Consider the following 12,058-nt stretch of genomic DNA (forward strand, 5'->3'; position numbering starts at 1 on the left):
GTTTAGGTAAGGAGCTGCAAAGGGGAAGAATATAGCCATGACCAACTGCCACCCAAACCAGGGTAAACTAGACCACATAGTGCTGCCTAGCAAGGTTCCTATATCCAGCACACAAAATTAAGTTATCCAGGAACTGTTATTCCTTTTTCACCGCTCTCTCTTAATGCCCTCAGGCCTCACATTGGGCACCAAGATCTGTCTTGGTTTGAAAGACAGGTGTCTGCTAAGGAAGGCAGTAGCCCCCCTTGGAATGGCAGATGCGACCCCCCTTCCCTCCAAGTTATTATAATTTTGAAATCAAGGGGCTTTTAGGCAAAGATGTGGAAAATAGGAATAACAGTTCTTTACTATTATATATCAATATGTGTATAACCAGTCAAACAAACAACAATAACTACGGCAGTAACCGCAAACAATCACAAACCCAGTCCCAGCCTTCTCAGCTGCCAGGCCCTTTCCCCTAAGGTGCAGTTCCGGTCACAGCCAGCAGGGGCGCTGGCGGCTCCCGGTGAGCAGGGCAGGTGCAATGGTTCCCCCGCGGCTGCAGGGGGCGCTCCGGAGCGAGCTCGGGGAGCACGTGGCACTGGTGCCCTGGGATCCCAGGAGGGATGGAACAAAGGCTTCACAAACCGCTGGACAGGCAATCCCGGTGTCTGGCCAGACCCTTGGGAACGGCAGGCTGGAACGGCAGGCTGGAACGGCAGGGATGAGCACAAATCCCGGGTGGCAGACGAGATGTATCCAAATAGGGAACCCCCCAGAGGCCTGGGCAGGCAGGGTGAGCAGGGCTACAATGCAGCGAAGGCTCGAAGCAACGGTGGGGCAGGACGGCCACGGTCTGGCTCCCAGTGGGGCAGGGAAGGCGGGCTTTGGGATCCTGGGGCTTTTCCTGCAGAAGGAAAAAACAGCCGAAGAAAGCAGCCTCCCTCTCTGTCCAAACGCCGGAGACCGATTGACCGCACACCCAGGTGAAACAAAAGAGTAGCCAGATGCACCCCACCCCCAGTGGTCTTTGTTTTTCTTAAGTACTCAGCCATTTGTCCCCCTAGCAACACGTATGGGGAAAACTCCTTTAACAGGAAAAAACCTAGGAGAACTCCTAAAACCCCTACACTTTTTGAGTTATGTTTGAGACTCGAGAGATGGGAAGGGATGTATGTGTTCACCATTAAAGTAATTCTTAGTTGTGGTAGCTGGTGTGGGGTCTGTAGCTCAGACCCAGGAAACCGTAACCGGTCCAGTGAGATGGTCCCACGAGGAACTGTCTTCCTGGGGTCGTGCAGCTTTTCCCTCAGCCACCAGAGTGGAGTGCCTTTGCAGAGAAGCTAACAGCTCTTTAGTGATTTTCAGCTAGTGATTTCAGCTCTTGCTCTGCGAGGCAATCTCCAGGCCAGACCAGGAGAAGAGAGACGGGAGGCTCGTATAGCAGTTCCGCATGAGGCAGCTTTATTAGCCCGCACCTCGCAAAGGGAGGCTAGGGACGAGTTCTCTGGTCTCACAGGAGCACATATATATATTCTAGGGGTACAGGGGTGGGTGTGAGAGGGTAAAAGCCAATGGGTTACAAAGAACCTACATAGGGTCTCCCAGAGGATCATGGGTCTGTGTCCTCTCTCGCCGTAACTGAGAGTGCTGCTTTTTCCAAGGGGATTCTGCTAGGAGGTTGTGCAACCTCATTATCAGCAGGCCTCTCTCCAGGGCAGGGGCCGCGCATATCCCACACTTAGGGCTTTGTTCCAAGTGTTGCTAATATTGGCTTGGTGTAGAAAGTGGAAATCCAGCAGGTAGATGGGCCTTTGTGAGAGGTGGTTGTTATTCTCTGCAGCGATGAAAATCCACTCAATTAGCAGGTCACGTATGCTCAGTAAGCTTTAAAAAACCCCATCAAAGCATTGAATGTGATGGCACATCTAGTGGCTTTGTCCTGGAGGCATAAATAAGAGAGCCCTAAACTAAGCACGCATGTGCATGGAGTGTGGTTATTCCCGAAAATAAAGACTGGCATGACTCAGGCATTGAGTGTGGCTGGGCATTAAGAGAGTAAGAAGCAGTTGCTGGCAGGCATAATTCTACAGTAGCTTCCACTTAGTAAACCAAGGGGGTGAACATGGGAGCACATCTCAGTAAGTGGGTAGTAAGTGATGGTGGCTGTCCCACAGAAATAAACAGGCTGGAGCCTGCGGCACCTTGTGTAAGTAACTGCAGGAGGACAGACACTGCTGAGGGGTCCTGCAATGTGTTTCATGCTTTAGGGCTTGGACCTGTCCACAAAAGAAAAAGTCAATGACCAAAAAGAAACCCAAGCAAAACTGTAATACCTTTTTTTTTTCCTTCCTGGATCTGATGCTTTCATGCCTGGGGATCAAGGCACACACACTTATTGCTAACAGCTGTGTAAACTAAAGCAAATGCTGAGAGTGCAGCAACATTGCTTGGTGGAAAGATCCCTGCTGCAGATACACAAGTCCATGGAAGAGACCAGGTTTTAATGGATTTAGTGAGGGATCCGTTTCCCAACAAGAAAATATGGAAGGAGAAAAGACAAAAAAACCCCAAACCCAAATGGCACTTGCCATTCTGCTGCAGAACTGCAGAAGTTGCAAAAGCAAAACAGTTGGGAATGAGAACATTGGGAATGCAGAGCACATGGCATGGGGTTGTTATAAATGTATTATGATACTGGCTTTTCGCATGTTATATAATTGTTATGAATGTATTGTGATGTTGGCTTTTTGCATGTTACTTAATGTTGGAGAAACTTTGCCTAGGTTCTATGATGTAATGCATGGTACAGATCGTCTATTGTTTATGTAGTCGGTTTGGAGAAGGTGGGCAGAGAGACTCTTCACATTCCTGGAACATCTTATCAGAGAAGAAGAAGACCCGAAACCAGAGAGAAGAATTGATGGAGAGGGCAGAGATGGAATGGAGCCAAGGAGGAAGATAAGGCTTATGGGATGATACTTAGAAACTCTAAAGAATTTATGAATTATGTATGATGGTGATGAATATGCAGTAAGCGATGTACTTTAAAGATGATCTTTTGGATGTAGAACTGTGCCTTTGGCTCTGTCAAAGCACCTGGCCGTAATATCTTTTTTGCTGTTGCCTCCTAATTGTCCCTTTTATTAAACTTTTCTTAAAATTTTATAAAGAGTGAACCTCGTTTTTCACAGGGTTGAGCCCCCTTTGAAGTGACCACAAGTGGCACTGAAAACGTCGGAGAGCAGAGGGAATCACAGCAGGGTCAGCAATCCCCACCTGGACAGACCCAAAGGAAATACAAAATAAATGATTTGGCTTTTCAGGATGCAGCAGTCAGCAGAGAGGACAGTTCTGTGCTGTCATTTGCATTTGCTCTTGTTTGTGTCCCAGGAGTGTGGCACCAGTGGCAAGGCCTGAGATCTCACTGCTCTCTCAGTGCAAAAGCAGCAGCAGACAGCAGGAGGGACAGTGACAGTCATCTCCAGGCCCCAGGAGATTCAGAGCTGCCAGCACTCATGCCCCAAGGAGAAGGCAAAATCTTTGGTAACTCTGGGCTTTTTTGGTTTTCAGCAATTCCCTGTGCAGCTTCTGGGGTTCCACTCTTAGTGTGTGCCATCTGGGAGTGGCTACAGCCATGAGCCTCTGCATGAGAAAAATAGCCCTGGGTAGGTTAGGAAAGCACCTGGAAAGAAAACAACGTCATGCTTAGAGTAAATAATTCAGATATTACAGCTGTCATTTTATTTTAGAAAGCACAGGAAAATGTGACCTTTGCATTTTTATTGGTGTTTTCCTCTGTCACTTTGGGGAAAATTTTTGAAGGGTGAAATATCATTTATTTTTGTAAAAGCAAGAATTACAGACAAGGAACATGCAGAGGGAGTGTGTCCCAGTGAGGGACTGCAGGAGCAGGTGCTGCACCTCAGGAGCTGTGACAAAGGCAGGCTGCCGTTGCTGGGCACAGCCTTGGTGCCTGTCTCATTGTGGTCCGTGTGTTCTCTGAGCTCAAAAGGAAGCCCCTTGCAATCACATCTTTCTCTGCTCTGAATAGAGCAGGGACAGAATGACCTCCAGAGGCCCCTTCTGACCCAGTTTTTTCTAAGACTTTCTTGCATGATTTTCCAATTTTATATTTAATGAGCAGACTTCAGCACAAACACAAGTTATTTCATTTGAGCAGAAAAACGAGTTTCTCTGAAAGCCTTTGTTGGCAAAACCTGCTGGAATGAACTTGGTAACACAGGGTTTTGCAATTTGTTTTGTAGTGCTACCATCCTACCAAATCACCTCATTTACTTATGTGCTACTCTGGCTGGGCTGGGGATTAGCCACAGGCTGGGGATTAACCACAGAATGGCTCCTGGGTTGGGTCTCACTTGTCACCTGCCCAGAGAGAGAGATGTCTCCAGGTTTGATTGGATTGTGAAAGAGCACAGTGTGTTTGCAGTGTGCCTTTCTATCAATTGCCTTCTCATCCTTGGTGGTTTCCCTTCTCCATGAGCATCCATCTGGTGTGAAATATTTTTAATACTTAAAGAATTAGCTCTCAGAAACAATGATTCCTTTTCCAGTATTTCATTTGGTGTATGTGAAGAACTCTTTTCCTTGCATGTTTTCAAGAAATTTGCTCATTTGGGGTTTCCTGCTGGCACAGTGATCTGTACAGGGTCACTTTACTTTGCCCTGCTCGTGTTTCTGTATAAGTTGCAAGGTTTATTTTTATCACCTGTCCAGATTTTAATTTACTTACTTGCCATTAAAACTGGCTTGTCCTGCAAATACTTTCCTAGCAATATATACACTGTTCAAGTCATCCATGTCTCCCAGCTACTTTTGGAAGCAAAGATACAAGCGGGCAAAAGCTGGTAAAACTGAAGGTTTGTCACCACCAGCAGGTTGCAGAAAAAATGTCTCAGTACTGACCCTTCTCTGAGAATTGCTTTGGAGAACCACTGCAGCACCTGCTTTCCAGTGCTCAACTCAGCCAACTGGGAAACCACGACCTGACGGATGGGAAGCAACAGCAACAACAAAGAATCTGTTCTTTTTAAACAGTTTTTCTCATCTCTTACATCAAAGAAATGAAGACTAGTAACTTACCATCTGGCAGCATATGAAGATTATTTCTTCTTATGCTTAATTCTCTAAATTACTGCAATTTTTCTATTTGCTGGGGAAGAATCTGAACACTGCAACTAATATCCTAATAAAGACATAATTAATAAATTAAGTGAACATCTTAAATTAAACAAAGGAAAACTTATCAAAACTACTATAAAGCATACAATTAAAGAAAGAATAAATCCCATCTTTCTTGGGTGTTTCACAAAAAGAAGTTGTACTACAACAAATCTCTTTTTTTCTTCAGTACTTAGCGTATCAAGTTTCAGAAACTCAATTCAAGAAGTTAAATAATGATGAAAGACTGGTTCAGAGATAGGAATCAGGAGTTCCTGGTTTAGATCCCACATCAGTTAAAAATGTCTTGTGTTACTGCTGGAAAATGACTGGCCAGCAATCAGCTTCTTTTCTAAAAATTCTTCCTTAAAAAACCCTGAACCAATCCATACAGCTAAAAATTTACAGAGAGTAACAGCAGGCTTACCAGCTTTTTGGATATGAGCACTAGAGGGTGACAAAGCTGTACCAAATGAACACAGACTACAGCAATTTTTGGCACTAACGGAACTAATGTTACTTATGTAGTCCAGCCTGGTTCGACAATCACATGGATAAAGACTATTGCTAACCTTTTTTATTTCTAATTTGATAAAATTGACTTCAGAGATTAGTGTATCTACTGCCAGTTCTTCTCTGTCCATGTGATCAAAGTTAAGATGGGATTCCTTTCCTGAAAGCATCTCTCTAGCACATGGCTTAGTTGTCAACTTTCTTTTATAATGTCTATATATATTACTTATGTTCTAAACAGGCATATCACAGGCACTGGAACGAATCTCTCTCTAGAATGTCCTTAATCTGTATCATCAGGCATGCATTCTAGGTTTGACAGCTCTGAAAAAGAAGCCAAAATGACTACAACTGCAATCCTTAAAAACATTCACTTCCTGTAAACAATAGCAGTGATCCCCCCTTGAAATGCCATGACACTGAAGTGAGCACAGAGAATTTCTCACTAAATAGTAAAGGACATTAGAAAAGACTCACAAGCATTCAGAATGTCTCACAGCACTTGTAAATTAAAAAAGAATGTTAATTTATAGCTCAGAAATTAGGTCATGTGGAAAGAATTTCCAGGGCATACACAGCTACTGTGGAAATGGGATAAGGATGCCTTGCACTGACCACAGAAATCATGAATGCTGTAAAAACAAATAAAAATCCCTGGCCCAAGTGCCAGGTCAGTGAATAATTGTACGTAGTGTTTCGTGTTTATCCCCCATATTTGAAACCCTACAAAACATTACACCTGTAATTTCAGCTCAAACACAAAGAAAAAAAAAACCAGTAACTGAATTCAAATTTTGTAGCTCTATATTTAACTTTTGTTTTTTTTTTTTTACTATATTGAAAGTAAACTGCTTGTAAGTTTACTTAGTACAATGATTCACAATTTACCAACTCCACTAGATCTCTCAGCTTTCCAATTTCCTCACTGGTTCCCCCCAAGTGCCATCACAGCAAGGCCTCCCCCTGAATACTCCCAGCAGACCCAACGCCACCAGAGCAGCCCCTTCCATGTCGATCCTCTGCCAGTCCCCACAGCCCCCACCCTTCACAGCCCTCCCCTGCCATCTCAGGGCCTTCCCTGTCTACTGCCCATCCCCAGCGGCCACCACAGCACAGACACACCACTGTCTTGAAAACCCACAATGAGTGGTGCCGGTCAGTGCCTGCAGATCCTCAAGAGCTGCAGGAAAAAAAAAGATCAGAGAGGAATCTTCTATGGCAGAACAAAGGGAATAGGAGTGAGGTGGTTGCCGTGGAATGGGTTAAGGAACACTCACAAAAGCCTTAAACACACTACTGCTCTTGGCTCAGAATGTGAAAGGGGACTGGTGAAACGTAAATCAGAAGCTGGTTGCAATGTCCGGGTCTCAGTTATCTGTATAAAATGAAACACAATTGTTGGACTATTGTATGGATGGATGCTTGTGTCTCTTACCATGTGATCTATACTTGTTGGGTGCTGCATATTTATCTGTCAAAATTAGTCTGGAGTGTTAATTAATAAATACTGAGGAAGGGGTCATAAACCTACATTTTAATACCATTGCTGTGGGTTTGATAAGTAGAATCATAGAATCTACTTTTATGTCTTGATCCTCCTGAAGGCCCTTAAATGGATTTTTTTTTTTCCATGCTAAATTGGGTATCTAAGGGAAATTTCTTCTATAAGCAGTATAGAAGACTAGTCCTCAGTCAGCAATATATCAGTGAGAGACACCTGAGCCATTATTTGCTCAAAATAGAGGAACAAAGAGGAACAGCCCTGTAATAGTATGTGAATGATCTCTGGTTGATTTCTGGTTGAAATTCAGAAGAACCAAATTAGCGAGGTTGAGTAAGAAGGTATTGAAGAGTGAAGACTTTAATCCTTTGGTACAGTACTGTATGGACTTTGGATTTACTGTGTCCTTGCAAATGGATTGTCCTTCCAGCAAAAGAGGCCCATGTGCAAAAAACATCGAATCTCAGAATGGTTTGGGTTCGAAAGAACCTTAAAGATTACCTTCTTGCAATCCCCCTTCCATGGGCAGGGACACCTTCCAGTAGACCAGACTGCTCAAAGCTACATCCAACCTGCCCTTGAACCATTCCAGGGATGGAGCTTCCACCGCTTCTCTGGGGAACCTGTGTTAGTGCCTCATCACCCTTTGACCCATGACCCGGTAGCGGACCGGCCAGTGCTGCCCCCGGGCTGCGCGGGGCGAACGAACAAACGGACAAACGGAAAAAGAACAAAGGGACAAACGGTCCCGGCGCTGCGGCGGTAGCAGCAGCGACACTAGCGAGCCGTTACCTCTTCTGTTTGACCTTCTCCTCTCCCTCTCCCGGTCTCCCTCTCCCGTTCCCGGTCTCTCTCGCCCTCTGCCGACCCGTGCCGCCCTCCTGTCCCCCCTCCTCCCGTGGGAGACGCTTCCTCCCCACCCCTGGGCGGCCGCCGCGGTCTCGTCCCGGCCCGGCTCTCGCCGTACCGGCTGTGGCTCCGCCTGGCCCGGCCCCGGCCACCACCTCTTCTGCGGGTTCCGTAGCCCGAGCTCCGTCGCTCGGTGCCCGCTCCAGATGGGAAATCCCGGCCCGGGGCGGTCGGGGGCCGGCCCGGACCCCGGGAAGGAGAAGGTACCGGGTGGGACCGCTGCTGGGAACTTGACCAAGTCAGCCGAGAGTGGCCGGAAGGTCCAGAAGTTACTCTGGAGCGGAGGGGAAGCGCTTGGCCCGTCCTCTGCACCTCCATCAAACCAACGTTGCACAAGGGGAAATGTCACATTTGAGTGCAAAGGTGACTAATGACCTGAGTGCGACCGGGCAGGCCTGAGGGTGACACTGTCATCGGCCCTGAGACCAGACGGCATGGCCAGCGTGGGGGGGGCAGAGCTGGTGTCATCCGCCGGGACCTTGGTCGTGTCCTGCACACCTTCAGGATGCTTCAGGATGGCCGTGGATTTGTTTGGTTTTTGAGGGCTTTTGGAAGAAGTGTGTCTTGGGGACTTGTTTGATTTCTGGCTGTTTTCTAAGGGGTGGGAGTGTTGATTTGGGTTTTGCTTTTGTTAAACTGATGTTTCGAAAGCTGTTTGCCTGCAGAGCCCCCGCTAGCCCCTGGCGGGGGGAGCCGCGGAGCGCGGCGCTGGCTGGAGCCGACACTGGGTGGCAGGAGGCTCCTACAAACGGCTCCTGCCCGGGTCCTCCGCCCCTTCCCAGCCCGTCATCTCCAGCACAGGCTGCGCTGTGCCCAGGACCCCCTCATGCCCTCCTGGCCACCTCTGCACGTGCCCTGGCCCCCAACTGCACACTTAGCCCCCCACCCCATTCACACCCGGCACCCTGCGGCCTTACCGGCAACCGCACAGCCAGGGCTGGGGGTGCAGGTGTGCTCATGGGAGTGCAAGACTGCTCGGGGGGATGCAGGTGGGCTCCGAGGAGTGCATGGATATTCCAGGGTCAGTCGGGCCAATGCTGGGCACCTGGCTTAGCAGGTGAGCAGAGGGAGCACATCCCTTCCGCTGTTTGAATAAACTGAGGGATGTCTGGTCGTGGGGGATTATCAGCTCCAAGAAATTCTCAGAGCACAGGGACCTTCCCATCTGAGAATGTCCCTGAACTGCAGCCTTGTACCAACCTCCTGCTTTTGTGTGAGTCCTCCTGCTCCTCCTACTTCTCCACTGTGGATGCACAATCCTTAACCCAAACACTGAGCAGCACCCAGAGGGACCAGAAGGGGCTTTGGTCAAGGTATAAAATGTAGCCCAAGGGTGTGAAGGGAGCAGTTGGGGCTCTTGTGATGTGAACCTACCAGAAGCTGCCTATACATCCGTATCCTGAAATTTAATTTTTTTTTTTTTTTAAAGCAAATCCAGTGGGTGAGAGCTGCCCATGGCTGTATTGCCCAATAGTTACCCAGTGTCAGCAGCAGATATCATTTTCCGTTTTGCAGAGAGGGCACTTACAGTCAGCTTTGACCCCTACTCCCTGGGAATAGCCAGTCTCTGATACTTCCACAAAATCTGATTTTTTTGCTTTAACTGACGCTGTGTTTTCTAGGAAGGAGGGCCAAGCAGCCTGTGACCTGTGACCAGCCACTCTGGGATGTTTGACAATGTGCCACACTCTGCTTTAGGGCTCCCAGCAGCAGAACTGCATGACCAGGGTGCTGTGGTCATGCAGAATGTGGCACAGATGAAGCCATCTCTGCTGCTACACATCTCTGTGGTTGGCAGGTTACCTCTGCACTACTGCACCATTGTGGACATCCAGTGCTGGTGCCTGGAGGAACATGATACAAACATGCTTTATGTTCCTGCCAGACCAAGAGGGACAAATAAATGTGGAATGGGACAAATAAATAGGAAAGGACTCGGGGCTGCTCTGCCAGGACAGCCTGATGTAGTAAAGTGCTTGGGAAGTCCCTCAGGGCAGAAGGCAGAGTGGAGTGCCCAGGCCCAGATTGAAAGCCTGAGATGATGGGGAAGGGTGACATTCTATTAGTAAACCAGTAATGACCACCTCTTTGGCATTTCCTGAAAACTACTGTAGGTTGGCTGGTTCCTGGAGGAGCACAGTGATGTCAGCAGCCAGAAATCCCGTGGAACCGGCCAGACTGGCAAATGCATGAAGGTCAGATAATCTGCTGTTTCATCGCTCCTCCACCCCCAAATCCCCATCCACTTCAGGCATCAGAGGGAAGCTAATTGACTTGAGCTTCCTTTTCATGCTCAAACACCTTGGTTGACTTGGTTATTTTCTCTCATTTTTGTTTCATAAACAGATTGGCTTCAAAGGCAGTTCTGGTGCAGGTGTTATGTGATATGTATCTACCAGATAACCGGGGAGAGGCCTTGCTTCACCAGGTGCTCACTGCCTCTGTGTGATCTGGTCACAGTTTTGCTGCCTCTTCCCACTAACTGGTGTGAGAGTTACTGCTGGGAAAGGAAATCAGTTGCTGCTTGCCTTCCCTCTTTTCCTTCATCTCCCAAAGCAGAAGAAAGTGGAGACTTCTGGGCAGCAAGGGCCAATGTAGAGTGGCTTTCCAGAGAATGGGACCTTAGCAGGGACACATGGCACCATTCCTCAGAGTGGCTTTTGTAGTGAGAAGGGCAGGTGTCCATGGAAATGGTTTCCTGGATGGGGGCTGATCCAGAGGGTGAGGCTCCCATCTTCACCTTACCTGACCCAGTGAGTTTGACTCTGATCCTCATGCTCCCCCACTCTGCAGATTGATTGCTGGATGGGCATGCTGCCAGTCTGTATTTTCCTTTACCATGTTGGAGACACAGTATAAACTTGGATGCAGGTGGGAGGTGCTGAGCTCTTGCCTTGGCAGCAACTGGGACAACCCACCTCCTCATCCCTGCCATCTTACCAGTGCGAGAAAATAGGACCAGGTTGAACAGAGCTCCTCACAAGGGTCCCCACTCTTTAACACCCAGGAAGTTTCAGGGATCTGTGCAGGGAAGGAAGCTGTAGCCCTCCCCACTGGCATGTGCCAGGGGCATGCACTGAGCCAAGGACCAGCTGGGCATCACCTCTGTCCCTGGCAGGGAGATGTGCATCCAGGTCTGCACCAGCCACCCATGGAGGCATCTCTCAAAAACCAGTCCAGGACAAAGGGTTACCTATGTTGGACCCCAGGGAAACCACATGGGGTCTTTCTGTGCTGTGGCCTGCTCTTCAGGTCCCTCCTGGGGAACAATTCCAGGCTGGGGAAGTAACTGGACAAAACCAAAAAGCTGAGGAAGCTGTGCTGTAGGACACATCAGGGTGTTTATCACGATGATCTAAAGAACGATCTGCAGTCCATGCACACAAATGTTTGCATATGTGTGTGAGAGCTTTGTGGTTTCATTCTGATATAGAACCGCAGCAATGATATCCAGCTGGCATCAGTTGCTCCAAAGTTCAGGTACTTGCATGCCACAGGAGTACCAGCATGGGCAGGTGGAGGGAGGCAAGTTGCTGGACCTGATAGCAAAGGCATGTGGGTTGAACTTATACAGGCACCTCTGGAGCACAGCAAAGCACCTGCAGAAACCACTTGCAGAAACCCCTGCTAAGAGTGCTGGGGAAATCTAGGGGAAGCACTGCAGCTGCAGGTGAGGTTCTGCACAGACCTGGCTGCAACGTGACAGCACAGAATGGTTAGGGCTGTGCAGGGCCGTGGTGGGAACAGGGAGATGAGTGGGAAGCAGGATGCACTGCCAGGGCCTTACCTGCTCACCCAAACATGCTGTGCCAGATGGGGAGGCACCAGGAGAGGCTTCAATCTACCCCAGCTATAATTAGCCAGGAAGTGAATGCAACCATACAAACAAGGCTGCAGGAGCTCCATCTAACCTGGATGTGATGAGTCCCAGCACTGCCTGTGCCGGGAACAGGAGTGGTGGGAGAGATATGG

General features: G+C 48.3%; 2 long non-coding RNA genes across 2 annotated transcripts; one reads left to right on the plus strand and one right to left on the minus strand.

Annotated features, from left to right (window-relative positions):
* Positions 1-1,423: 1,423 nt before the first annotated feature.
* LOC121665184 lies at positions 1,424-7,869 on the minus strand. The gene is made up of 2 exons (XR_006016264.1): positions 5,086-7,869; positions 1,424-3,667 (listed from the first exon to the last, which is right to left on the minus strand). It is a non-coding gene; the product is annotated as an uncharacterized LOC121665184 (long non-coding RNA).
* Positions 7,870-8,013: 144 nt separating this feature from the next.
* Positions 8,014-10,448, plus strand: LOC121665185. The gene is made up of 2 exons (XR_006016265.1): positions 8,014-8,449; positions 9,709-10,448. It is a non-coding gene; the product is annotated as an uncharacterized LOC121665185 (long non-coding RNA).
* The last annotated feature ends 1,610 nt before the right edge of the window (positions 10,449-12,058 follow it).

This window comes from Corvus kubaryi, unplaced genomic scaffold, assembly GCF_017639235.1.
Source record: "Corvus kubaryi isolate FWS band 111438036 unplaced genomic scaffold, C.kubaryi_AGA036_p1.0 37322, whole genome shotgun sequence".
NCBI classification, from domain to species: Eukaryota; Metazoa; Chordata; class Aves; order Passeriformes; family Corvidae; genus Corvus; species Corvus kubaryi.